The 12,609-nt window shown below is 50.7% G+C and overlaps 1 long non-coding RNA gene across 1 annotated transcript; it reads left to right on the top strand.

Annotated features, from left to right (window-relative positions):
* Nucleotides 1-305: 305 nt before the first annotated feature.
* LOC140411599 (uncharacterized) lies at nucleotides 306-5,282 on the top strand. The gene is made up of 2 exons (XR_011940891.1): nucleotides 306-625; nucleotides 5,084-5,282. It is a non-coding gene; the product is annotated as an uncharacterized lncRNA (long non-coding RNA).
* The last annotated feature ends 7,327 nt before the right edge of the window (nucleotides 5,283-12,609 follow it).

Raw genomic sequence — 12,609 nt, 5'->3', positions numbered from 1 at the left:
GGGACACAAACACAGACACAGACACATTAAACAAAGAGGTCAGTTTATAAGCGTGAGCTCCCACTGTAAAAGCAGCAAGAATGTTTGGACGAAATGTATGTCTGTGGAAACTTAACATAAAGCAGCAAATCAGGAGTGGCTCTACCTTCTGTAGTCGGAGATGATCAAGCTGCAATGGCCAGTTGTAGATGGTGTTCATTGGGATCTGCATTGTAGCTGAGGTGTGGACTGGGGCAAGAGAGAGAGAGAGACACAGCCCTGGGATAATCCATCGAGCAGGGGTCGCCAGGCCACCCCCCCCAATCTCTGAGGTTTCTCTTGGTCTGGCCCAGACCTGGAGGAGGTGTGTTCAGGTGAGGATAACCGTGAGCTGGTTGGGTATCATTAGTGGGGAGGTGGGGATTTTTTTTGTGACTCATTGGGGGTATTTAAAGAGTAGGAATCCATTTTCTCTCTCTTTACCATGTGGACCTCGTAAGTATGTGTCTGAGCTCTGTGTGTGTGAGAGCATGGAGTCGCAGCTCTGATATTTTGCACCCCACAGTACAATTCTGACCTGGGATCTCTCTCCCCACCACCGAGGCTGAGCTGAGGGTGAATCAAGCCATGGAGATCATGTGGAAAGGTGAGTATGAAACTCCAATTTCTGTCTCTTTGATTCCTGCCTCATTCTGCTACTGACTCTGTCTCTTTTCAATCCACTCTCTCTCTCTCTCTTACTGCATTCCACCCAATCTCTCTCTCCCTGTCTTTTCCCTATCTCAATCTCTGTCTTTCATTCCATAACGATGTACGATCTAGCTTTTCTCCATGTTGACTTTCTCACCATCTATCTTTCTCTCTGTCTCTCTCTATCTCTGTCTTTCTCTGTCTCTCTGTCCTTCTTTCTCTCTGTCCTTCTTTCTCTCTGTCCTTCTTTCTCTCTGTCCGTCTTTCTCTCTGTCCGTCTTTCTCTCTCTGTCCGTCTTTCTCTCTCTGTCCGTCTTTCTCTCTCTGTCCGTCTTTCTCTCTCTGTCCGTCTTTCTCTCTCTGTCTTTCTCTCTGTCCTTCTTTCTCTCTCTCTTTCTGTCTCTCTTTCTGTCTCTGTCTTTCTCTGTCCTTTCTCTGTCTTTCTCTGCCTTTCCCTCTGTCTCTCTGTCCTTTCTCTGTCTTTCCCTCTGTCCTTCGTTCTCTCTCTGTCTTTCTCTCTGTCCTTCGTTCTCTCTCTGTCCTTCGTTCTCTCTCTGTCTTTCTCTCTGTCCTTCGTTCTCTCTCTGTCCTTCGTTCTCTCTCTGTCTTTCTCTCTGTCTCTTTCTGTCTTTCTCTCTCTGTCTCTTTCTGTCTTTCTCTCTCTGTCTCTCTCTCTCTCTCTGTCTCTCTCTCTGTCCTTCTTTCTCTCTCTTTCACTCTCTTTCTGTCTTTCTCTGCCTTTCCCTCTGTCTCTCTGTCCTTTCTCTCAGTCTTTCTCTCTGTCCTTCGTTCTCGCTCTGTCTTTCTCTCTCTCTCTCTCTCTTTCTGTCTTTCTCTGCCTCTCTCTGTCCTTCTTTCTTTCTGTCTTTCTCCGACCTTCTTTCTCTGTCTCTCTCTCTGTCTCTCTCTCTGTGTCTCTCTCTCTCTCTCTCTCTCTGTCTCTCTCTCTGTCTCTCTGTCTCTGTCTCTGTCTCTGTCTGTCTCTGTCTCTGTCTCTGTCTGTCTCTGTCTGTCTCTGCCTCTCTCTCTCTCTGCCTCTCTCTCTCTCTGCCTCTCTCTCTCTCTGCCTCTCTCTCTCTCTGCCTCTCTCTCTCTCTGCCTCTCTCTCTCTCTGCCTCTCTCTCTCTCTCTGCCTCTCTCTCTCTCTCTGCCTCTCTCTCTCTCTGCCTCTCTCTCTCTCTGCCTCTCTCTCTCTCTCTGCCTCTCTCTCTCTCTCTGTCTCTCTCTCTCTCTCTGTCTCTCCCTCTCTGCCTCTCCCTTTCTCTGCCTCTCCCTTTCTCTGCCTCTCCCTTTCTCTGCCTCTCCCTTTCTCTGCCTCTCCCTTTCTCTGTCTTGTCTCCCTCTTTCTCTGTCTTGTCTCCCTCTTTCTCTGTCTTGTCTCCCTCTTTCTCTGTCTTGTCTCCCTTTCTCTGTCTTGTCTCCCTCTTTCTCTGTCTTGTCTCCCTTTCTCTGTCTTGTCTCCCTTTCTCTGTCTTGTCTCCCTCTTTCTCTGTCTTGTCTCCCTCTTTCTCTGTCTTGTCTCCCTCTTTCTCTGTCTTGTCTCCCTCTTTCTCTGTCTTGTCTCCCTTTCTCTGTCTTGTCTCCCTTTCTCTGTCTTGTCTCCCTCTTTCTCTGTCTTGTCTCCCTTTCTCTGTCTTGTCTCCCTCTTTCTCTGTCTTGTCTCCCTTTCTCTGTCTTGTCTCCCTTTCTCTCTGTCTTGTCTCCCTCTTTCTCTCTGTCTTGTCTCCCTCTTTCTCTCTGTCTTGTCTCCCTCTTTCTCTCTGTCTTGTCTCCCTCTTTCTCTCTGTCTTGTCTCCCTCTTTCTCTCTGTCTTGTCTCCCTCTTTCTCTCTGTCTTGTCTCCCTCTTTCTCTCTGTCTTGTCTCCCTCTTTCTCTCTGTCTTGTCTCCCTCTTTCTCTCTGTCTTGTCTCCCTCTTTCTCTCTGTCTTGTCTCCCTCTTTCTCTCTGTCTTGTCTCCCTCTTTCTCTCTGTCTTGTCTCCCTCTTTCTCTCTGTCTTGTCTCCCTCTTTCTCTCTGTCTTGTCTCCCTCTTTCTCTCTGTCTTGTCTCCCTCTTTCTCTCTGTCTTGTCTCCCTCTTTCTCTCTGTCTTGTCTCCCTCTTTCTCTCTGTCTTGTCTCCCTCTTTCTCTCTGTCTTGTCTCCCTCTTTCTCTCTGTCTTGTCTCCCTCTTTCTCTCTGTCTTGTCTCCCCCTTTCTCTCTGTCTTGTCTGCCTCTTTCTCTCTGTCTTGTCTGCCTCTTTCTCTCTGTCTTGTCTGCCTCTTTCTCTCTGTCTTGTCTGCCTCTTTCTCTCTGTCTTGTCTCCCTCTTTCTCTCTGTCTTGTCTCCCTCTTTCTCTCTGTCTTGTCTCCCTCTTTCTCTCTGTCTTGTCTCCCTCTTTCTCTCTGTCTTGTCTGCCTCTTTCTCTCTGTCTTGTCTCCCTCTTTCTCTCTGTCTTGTCTCCCTCTTTCTCTCTGTCTTGTCTCCCTCTTTCTCTCTGTCTTGTCTCCCTCTTTCTCTCTGTCTTGTCTCCCTCTTTCTCTCTGTCTTGTCTCCCTCTTTCTCTCTGTCTTGTCTCCCTCTTTCTCTCTGTCTTGTCTCCCTCTTTCTCTCTGTCTTGTCTCCCTCTTTCTCTCTGTCTTGTCTCCCTCTTTCTCTCTGTCTTGTCTCCCTCTTTCTCTCTGTCTTGTCTCCCTCTTTCTCTCTGTCTTGTCTCCCTCTTTCTCTCTGTCTTGTCTCCCTCTTTCTCTCTGTCTTGTCTCCCTCTTTCTCTCTGTCTTGTCTCCCTCTTTCTCTCTGTCTTGTCTCCCTCTTTCTCTCTGTCTTGCCTCCATCCTTTCCTTTTTGTTCTTGCACCCCCCCTCCCCCCCCCACCCCCGGCTGGGTTCTGCCCCCCGCCCCCCCTGCAAATTTTCACCCCAAAGTTATTGCCGCCCCAATTTCCCTCCCCCTCCCCCCCAATTTTTGCCCCTCCACCCCCCCCCGAATGATTGCCCCCCCGAATGATTGCCCCCCCCCGAATGATTGCCCCCCCCAAATGATTGCCCCCCCCCAAATGATTGCCCCCCCCAAATGATTGCCCCCCCCCAAATGATTGCCCCCCCCCGAATGATTGCCCCCCCCCGAATGATTGCCCCCCCCGAATGATTGCCCCCCCCCAAATGATTGCCCCCCCCGAATGATTGCCCCCCCCCCGAATGATTGCCCCCCCCCCCGAATGATTGCCCCCCCCCCGAATGATTGCCCCCCCCCCGAATGATTGCCCCCCCGCCCGAATGATTGCCCCCCCGCCCGAATGATTGCCCCCCCGCCCGAATGATTGCCCCCCCGCCCGAATGATTGCCCCCCCGCCCGAATGATTGCCCCCCCGCCCGAATGATTGCCCCCCCGCCCGAATGATTGCCCCCCCGCCCGAATGATTGCCCCCCCGCCCGAATGATTGCCCCCCCGCCCGAATGATTGCCCCCCCGCCCGAATGATTGCCCCCCCGCCCGAATGATTGCCCCCCCGCCCGAATGATTGCCCCCCCGCCCGAATGATTGCCCCCCCGCCCGAATGATTGCCCCCCCGCCCGAATGATTGCCCCCCCCCCCGAATGATTGGCCCCCCTGAAATTATCCACCCCCCCTCCAAATATTTTTCCCAAATATTTTTCCCCCAAGTATAATCCTCCCCCCCCCCCCCCACTTTCTTCCCCCCAAAATATCCCCCCTGGGAAAAAAACAATCCTCAGGTCAGGTTGGTTGTTTACACATTTTGTTGCCAATGTGGATACAGAGCTGGGGGGGTTTCGTCCCCCCTTACAAAACCCTGAGCCACACGGGGAGAGTTCAAATGAAATGAAGGTGCAAATCCACTATTTAATTTATTAAACACACCAGACCCCTCCTGCGTTCCCTCCTGCTCCCACTCTCCACCTCCTTAATCCCCTCCTGAGGCTGCGTTCCCTCCTGCTCCCACACTCCACCTCCTTAATCCCCTCCTGAGGCTGCGTTCCCTCCTGCTCCCACACTCCACTTCCTTAATCCCCTCCTGAGGCTGCGTTCCCTCCTGCTCCCACACTCCACCTCCTTAATCCCCTCCTGAGGCTGCGTTCCCTCCTGCTCCCACACTCCACCTCCTGAATCACCTGAGGCTGCGTTCCCTCCCGCTCCCACTCTCCACCTCCTTAATCCCCTCCTGAGGCTGCGTTCCCTCCTGCTCCCACACGCCATCTTGTTCACTGGAATAACTCACCCAACCCTCGGTGTGAAAATGTCACCGGTCTCCCACTCCCCCCAGAGACACTGACTCCTGCCTCTTCCCTCTTTTTCCCCCCCCCCCCTCACCCCCAGAGACACTGAGGCTCCTGTCTCTCCCCCCTCGAGTGCCGATCAGAATAATGAAACCCCAATAATGACGGACAAAGACACATTGACATTTATTCTGTTTCTCTCAGGTTCGAACTCCTGACTGAGGATTGCTCGCCGAGGAAAGATTCTCTTTGCGTCGTCCAAGCTTCAAAATCAACTCTCCTCGGGGAGAGAAAGAGAAAGCTGGAAATTGATTAAAGCAAAGCGTTATTGAAATAATAAAGGCACAGCAACATTCTGGGACTGCCCCCAATCTGTTTAATAAAACCCATTTTATAAACACGGCCAGACGATGCGACAATTTAGTTGTTTTTAAAAAATTTTTATTGAAGTACTTGCAACATTTTTGTAACAATAACAAAAGCAATTATAACATAACCATCAACATGGTAAACTAGACACTTCCCACCCAACCCCTTCTGTACATCCCTTAACCATATTGCACCTCTCCTCCCCCTCTTCACAATGCTGCTTCTGCTGACATTAATTTTCCCCGAGAAACTCGACGAACGGCTGCCTCCTCCGAGAGAACCCCAGCATTGACCCCCTCAAAGCAAACTTTATTTTCTTCAGCTTGAGAAACCCAGCCATGTCACTGAGCCAAGTCTCCACACTCGGGGCTCCGAGTCCCTCCACATTAAAAGGATCCATCTACGGCCTACCAGGGAGGCAAAGGCCAGAACGTCGGCCTCTTTCCCTCCCTGAACTCCCGGATCTTCTGACACTCCAAAGATCGCTGCCTCCGGACTCGTCACCACCCGCGTGTCTAGCACCCTGGACATTGCTTCAGCAAAACCCTCTGAGCTTCGGACATGCCCAAAACATGTGGACGTGGTTTGCTGGGCTTCCCGCACACCTCGCACATCTATCTACTACCCCAAAAAACTTGCTCATCTTCGCTGCCATCATGTGTGCCCGGTGTACCACTTTAAACTGGATTAGGCTGAGCCTGGCACATGATGAGGAATTAACCCTGCTTAGGGTGTCCGCCCGCAGACCCGCCTCTAACTCTCCACCTAACTCCTCCTCCCACTTGCCCTTCAGTTCCTCCGCCTCCAACTAATCCTGATAAATATCTGACTTTGCTCACTCCAGGACTGGTGTTTAGTCTCTCTCCCACTCTGTCCGTCTATCGGGGAGCACCCGATGCCCAATTACAACACTGACGGAGCACCCGATACCCAATTACAACACTGAGCGAGCACCCGAAAGCCAATTACAACACTGAGAGAGCACCCGATACCCAATTACAAACTGACGGAGCACCCGATACCCAATTACAACACTGAGGGAGCACCCGATACCCAATTACAACACTGACGGAGCACCCGATTGCCAATTACAACACTGAGGGAGCACCCGATACCCAATTACAACACTGACGGAGCACCCGATAACCAATTACACTGACGGAGCACCCGATAAACAATTACACTGACGGAGCACCCGATACCCAATTACACTGACGGAGCACCCGATAACCAATTACAACACTGACGGAGCACCCGATACCCAATTACAACACTGACGGAGCACCCGATTGCCAATTACAACACTGAGGGAGCACCCGATACCCAATTACAACACTGACGGAGCACCCGATATCCAATTACAACACTGACTGAGCACACGATACCCAATTACAACACTGAGGGAGCACCCGATAACCAATTACAACACTGAGGGAGCACCCGATAACCAATTACAACACTGACTGAGCACACGATACCCAATTACAACACTGAGGGAGCACCCGATAACCAATTACAACACTGAGGGAGCACCCGATAACCAATTACACTGACGGAGCACCCGATAACCAATTACACTGACGGAGCACCCGATACCCAATTACACTGACGGAGCACCCGATAACCAATTACACTGACGGAGCACCCGATACCCAATTACAACACTGAGGGAGCACCCAATACCCAATTACAACACTGGGGGAGCACCCGATACCCAATTACAACACTGACTGAGCACCCGATACCCAATTGCAACACTGACGGAGCACCCGATACCCAATTACAACACTGACGGAGCACCCGATAACCAATTACAACACTGAGGGAGCACCCGATACCCAATTACAACACTGACGGAGCACCCGATACCCAATTACAACACTGAGGGAGCACCCGATAACCAATTACGACACTGACGGAGCACCCGATAACCAATTACAACACTGACTGAGCACCCGATACCCAATTACAACACTGAGGGAGCACCCGATACCCAATTACAACACTAACGGAGCACCCGATACCCAATTACAACACTGAGGGAGCACCCGATAACCAATTACGACACTGACGGAGCACCCGATACCCAATTACAACACTGACGGAGCACCCGATAACCAATTACACTGAGGGAGCACCCGATATCCAATTACAACACTGAGGGAGCACCCGATACCCTATTACACTGAGGGAGCACCCGATACCCAATTACAACACTGAGGGAGCACCCAATACCCAATTACAACACTGACGGAGCTCCCGATAACCAATTACAACACTGACGGAGCACCCGATAACTAATTACAACACTGAGGGAGCACCCGATAACCAATTACAACACTGACGGAGCACCCGATAAACAATTACAACACTGACGGAGCACCCGATAACCAATTACAACACTGAGGGAGCAACCGATACCCAATTACAACACTGAGGGAGCACTCGATAACCAATTACAACACTGAGGGAGCAACCGATACCCAATTATAACACTGACGGAGCACCCGAAAACCCCAATTACAACACTGACGGAACACCCGCTAGTCAATTACAACACTGAGCGAGCACAATTATTAATTACAGCACTGACGGAGCACCCGCTAACCAATTACAACACCGATGTAGCACCTGCTACTCAATTACTGCACAGATGGAGCATCTTTACTTCATTACAACAATGTGGGACGAGAGAATTTTACTGTCAAAAACGCATTAAAGTCAAAGATAATGTCTCCCGAGCCACTGGCTCCAGGATTGCTGCTGTTTCCTCATTCAGTATTAATACTGACGCTTCCCCTTCCATCAGTCGCCTCTCCCTCTCTCACAAACACTTGGAAGTCAGTATATTCCATGGTACAGTGGCAGTGCACGGTCCGATCCCACAAACACCCGAGAACATTTACCTCTCTCCAAACAAACTACCCCCTCTTACTCCACTTCAATATGTCCCTCATCCTCGCACAGCAGGATCCCACACACACACTGCAATGTGGTATCGGCCGGATTTGATGATAAAGCTGTTTCAGGTGAAAATTGCCGCAGTTGTTGTGCGAGGAATGTGGGGCGGGGTCTAGGGGGGCAGGAACCCTCCCATCCGTGGGCAGGGTGGGTACAGAGGGATATGGGCCAAATGCGGGCAAGTGGGACTTGCTTAGTGATAGAAACTGGGCAGCATGGACACGCTGGGCCGAAGGGACCGTTTCCATGCTGTAAACATCTTTCACTCTATGACTGGCTCCAGTCACACAAACAGGCTTCTCCCACCACCCTCTGTCTCCTATCACTAACTCAGTTCTGCTTCCAAGTTACCCAATCTCCCATGTGCATTTAACATCTTTGTCAGTCTCCCATGTGGGACCTTGTCAGAGGCTTGGCTGCAATCCAGATAAACTACATCAACTGCACCACCCTCATCTGGTCACCTCCTCAAATAATTCAGTCGCATTGGTTCAGCATGGCCTCCCTCTGCCACGCTGACTATTCCTGATCAAAGCTCGCCTCTCCCAAGTGGAGATTGATTCTCCAGCCCCACCGCCTCACGTCACTATTTCCCTCAGCCTCACACAGCAAGATCCCACACTGGAGACCGTCAGATCCTGTGACTTTATCCCCCCCCTCCCTTGACCACCAACCAATGTCCACCTCTGCTTTGCTGTTTCTGGATACCCCCATCGCCTCACTGGCTCTCTTTCACCCACACAGCCCCCAACATTCCCCAGCCCCCAGTGTGGACACTGTCGCCATGCTCTCTCCCTCTCTGAGCCGGATCTCCACAGAATCAGACCGTACAGAACAGGCCCTTCCACCCACCAAGCCTGGAGAGACAAGTGTAAATACTCTAATCTGCTCTCATCCCTCTGCCCAGCGCTAGGCCCAGAGCCTTGAATGTTACCACACGTTGGGTGTCGCAACCGCCCAATTCTCTCCAACAGAGAGAAATCTGGAAGAGACAGAGAGACAAGAACATTCTGCACTCAGAAGCTCAGTAAAGTGAATTAAAATGGTCCCTGGCCTTTTCCATGTAAATGTGACATACTAACGTTCTGATTGGCAATTTAAGCCCGCTTCCAGTCACCGCCTTTTACATTCCAGGCCCTTGTCAACGCTCGATCGAAATGTCCTTCGAAATGTTCATGTCTTATCATCCTGTACCAGCCTCCCCGAACAGGCGCCGGAATGTGGCGACTAGGGGCTTTTCACAGTAACTTCATTGAAGCCTACTTGTGACAATAAGCGGTTTTCATTTTCATAAAGTCCCGCTACACTGGACATGTTTTAATGTTTAACATTTCACAATCACATCCCAAACCCTCTCCAGTCAATGAATCGATTACAGTCGCAATGAAGGCAGTTCCGCACAGCAAGATCCCAGTAACAGTCCCACGGCAGAGGTGGCCATCCCCCCCTCCTTACACTCTGTCTCTTTCCACTACCCTTCCTGAGCCCCTCACACCCCCCCTCCCAGCTCCTCCCTGTTCAGCTGCCCTTCCCTCCCTCCATTTCTCCATCTCTCTCTCTGTCTGCCTCTCCCTCTCCCAGCCTCCCTCTCTCCCTCAATCTTTTACATTTACAGTGAGCTCGCGGGTGTTTGTAAGTAATAGGGAGCCAGACCAGGCGAGTACACAGCACGATTCCCCACACACACACACAACCTGCTCACGGACAGGGGAACAATTTAAACACTGAAACCAGGAGCAGGCCATTCGGCCCTTCCAACCTGCTCTGCCATTCATTATCACGGTTGACCATCCAACTCAGTAACCTGCCCCCCCCCCCCCCCCCCCACATCCTTTGATCCTCCCCAGAGCTGTATCCTTCTTTAAAACAAGCTGGACAGCAACATTATCCAGGGTGGATCTGTATAAACACAAAATTCACAGATGGTCCAAAATGTGGACAGGCAGACAGAGAGAGAGAAATCCAGTCAACACCTCAATAAACTCAAAATGCTTCCTGCAAATTGGGCTGAATCCCTCAATTCATCCCCGTGTGGGGAAAACTGGCAGCAGAATTATCCAGGAATAAAACTTCACCGTAAACAACTTTCAATTCACGTCCCTCTCCCACCAGCTTCACAAGTGGAGGATGGATTTAAAACCCAGCGGCTGCTTCTTTAGGGAGGCACTTTCCGGGAGGTCATCTCTGCCCAGCAAGACTCCAAGGCACCGTTACCAATCTCCGTCCCCTTCTCTCTCTCCCTCCCCCTTTACCGTATTCTCTCTCTCCTTTCCCATTCTCTCTCTCCTTTCCCATTCTCTCTCTCCTTTCCCATTATCTCTCTCCTTTCCCATTCTCTCTCTCCTTTCCCATTCTCTCCTTTCCCATTCTCTCTCTCCTTTCCCATTCTCTCCCTCTCTCTCCTTTCCCATTCTCTCTCCCTCTCTCTCCTTTCCCATTCTCTCTCTCCTTTCCCATTCTCTCTCTCCTTTCCCATTCTCTCTCTCATTTCCCATTCTCTCTCCTTTCCCATTCTCTCTCTCATTTCCCATTCTCTCTCCTTTCCCATTCTCTCTCTCCTTTACCATTCTCTCTCATTTTCCTTTCTCTCCTTTCCCATTCTCTCTCTCCTTTCCCATTCTCTCCCTCTCTCTCCTTTCCCATTCTCTCTCCCTCTCTCTCCTTTCCTATTCTCTCTCCCTCTCTCTCCTTTCCCATTCTCTCTCTCCTTTCCCATTCTTTCTCTCATTTCCCATTCTCTCTCCTTTCCCATTCTCTCTCTCCTTTCCCATTCTCTCTCTCCTTTCCCATTCTCTCTCTCCTTTCCCATTCTCTCTCTCCTTTCCCATTAATTCCAGTAAAACACGGGCACTGTGCGATTGGTAAATTAAACCACGCCTCAATCGCAGCCTTTGCCATTCCAGGCCCTTTGTGAGAGCTGGATTGAAATGTCCTCGGAAAATCTCCTGTCTTCCCATTTAGAATAAGTGTCCCACCACACTGGACATGTTTAATTTTCATGATTACAGAACTAAAACCCAAAACCTTACCCCAAATGACTAAAGTTACAATGAAGACCATTCTGCACAGCACGATCCCACGGACAGCCCCACAACGGAGGAGGACTCAACCGCTCCAAGATCCAGCATCGATTTCCCCCACTGAGTCCCCAACGTTCCCCACCCCCTCTCAGTTTGGTTCTCCCTCACCCTGTTTCTCCCCCCGCCCTTTCCCTCCGTCTATTTAGGTTTACAGTGTGGACACCATGGCGGGGTGAGGAATATGGGGGGGGGGGAGGTGGGGGTCTGCCCTGGCTGTGCAGCAGAGGCCCTCATCCAAAAATCTCCTCTTCCCGCTCCCTACCGCTCTGGCTTCTCTCTCTCTCTCTGACTCTGTCTCTCTCTCTCTCTCTCTGTCTCTGTCTTTCTGACTCTCTCTGACTCTCTCTCTGTTTCTGTCTCTCTGACTCTCTCGCTCTCGCTGACTCTCTCTCTCTCTCTCTCTCTTGACTCTCTCTCTCTGGCTTCTCTCTCTGTCACTGTCTCTCTGACTCTCTCTCTCTCTCTCTCGCTCTGTCTCTCTGACGCTCGGATCTCTCTCTGGCTTCTCTCTGACTCTCTCTCTCTCTCTCTGACTCTCTCTCTCTGACTCTCTCTCTCTTACTCTGTCTCTCTCTCTCTGTCTCTCTCTCTGACTCTCTCTCTCTGACTCTCTCTCTGTCTGTCTCTCTCTGTCTCTCCTTTTCCTTTCTCTCTCTCCTTTCCCATTCTCTCTCTCCTTTCCCATTCTCTCTCTCCTTTTCCTTTCTCTCCTTTCCCATTCTCTCTCTCCTTTCCCATTCTCTCTCTCCTTTCCCATTCTCTCCTTTCCCATTCTCTGACTCCCTCTCTCTGGCTTCTCTCTCTCTGTCTCTGTGTGTCTCTCTCTCTGTCTCTGTCTCTCTGACTCTCTCTCTCTCTCTCTCGCTGTCTCTCTCTGTCTCTCTCTCTGTCTCTCTCTCTGTCTCTCTCTCTGTCTCTGTCTCTCTGACTCTCTCTCTCTCTCTGACTCTCTCTCTCTCTGGCTTCTCTCTCTCTTTCTCTCTGTCTCTCTCTGTCTCTCTCTCTGTCTCTGTCTCTCTCTCTGTCTCTCTCTTTCTCTCTGTCTCTCTCTGTCTCTCTCTGTCTCTCTCTGTCTCTGTCTCTCTCTTTCTGTCTCTCTCTCTCTCTCTCTGTCTCTCTCTGATACTTCACAAGCTGAAGACAAAGATGGGAGGGAGAGAGAGAAACAGACAGAGAGACAGAAACAGACAGAGAGAGGGAAAAATGCAAAGTCAGTACATCACTAAAACTCAAATCCAAATATTTCCTGTGCATTTAACTCGAACCTGGATTTATTGCAATGTCAGCTGTGTTGAGCACTTTAAACCATGAGACAGACAG

Source organism: Scyliorhinus torazame, chromosome 4, assembly GCF_047496885.1.
Source record: "Scyliorhinus torazame isolate Kashiwa2021f chromosome 4, sScyTor2.1, whole genome shotgun sequence".
NCBI classification, from domain to species: Eukaryota; Metazoa; Chordata; class Chondrichthyes; order Carcharhiniformes; family Scyliorhinidae; genus Scyliorhinus; species Scyliorhinus torazame.
The sequence above is the reverse complement of the archived record's forward strand: the minus strand, read 5'-3'. Positions and strand labels throughout refer to the sequence as shown.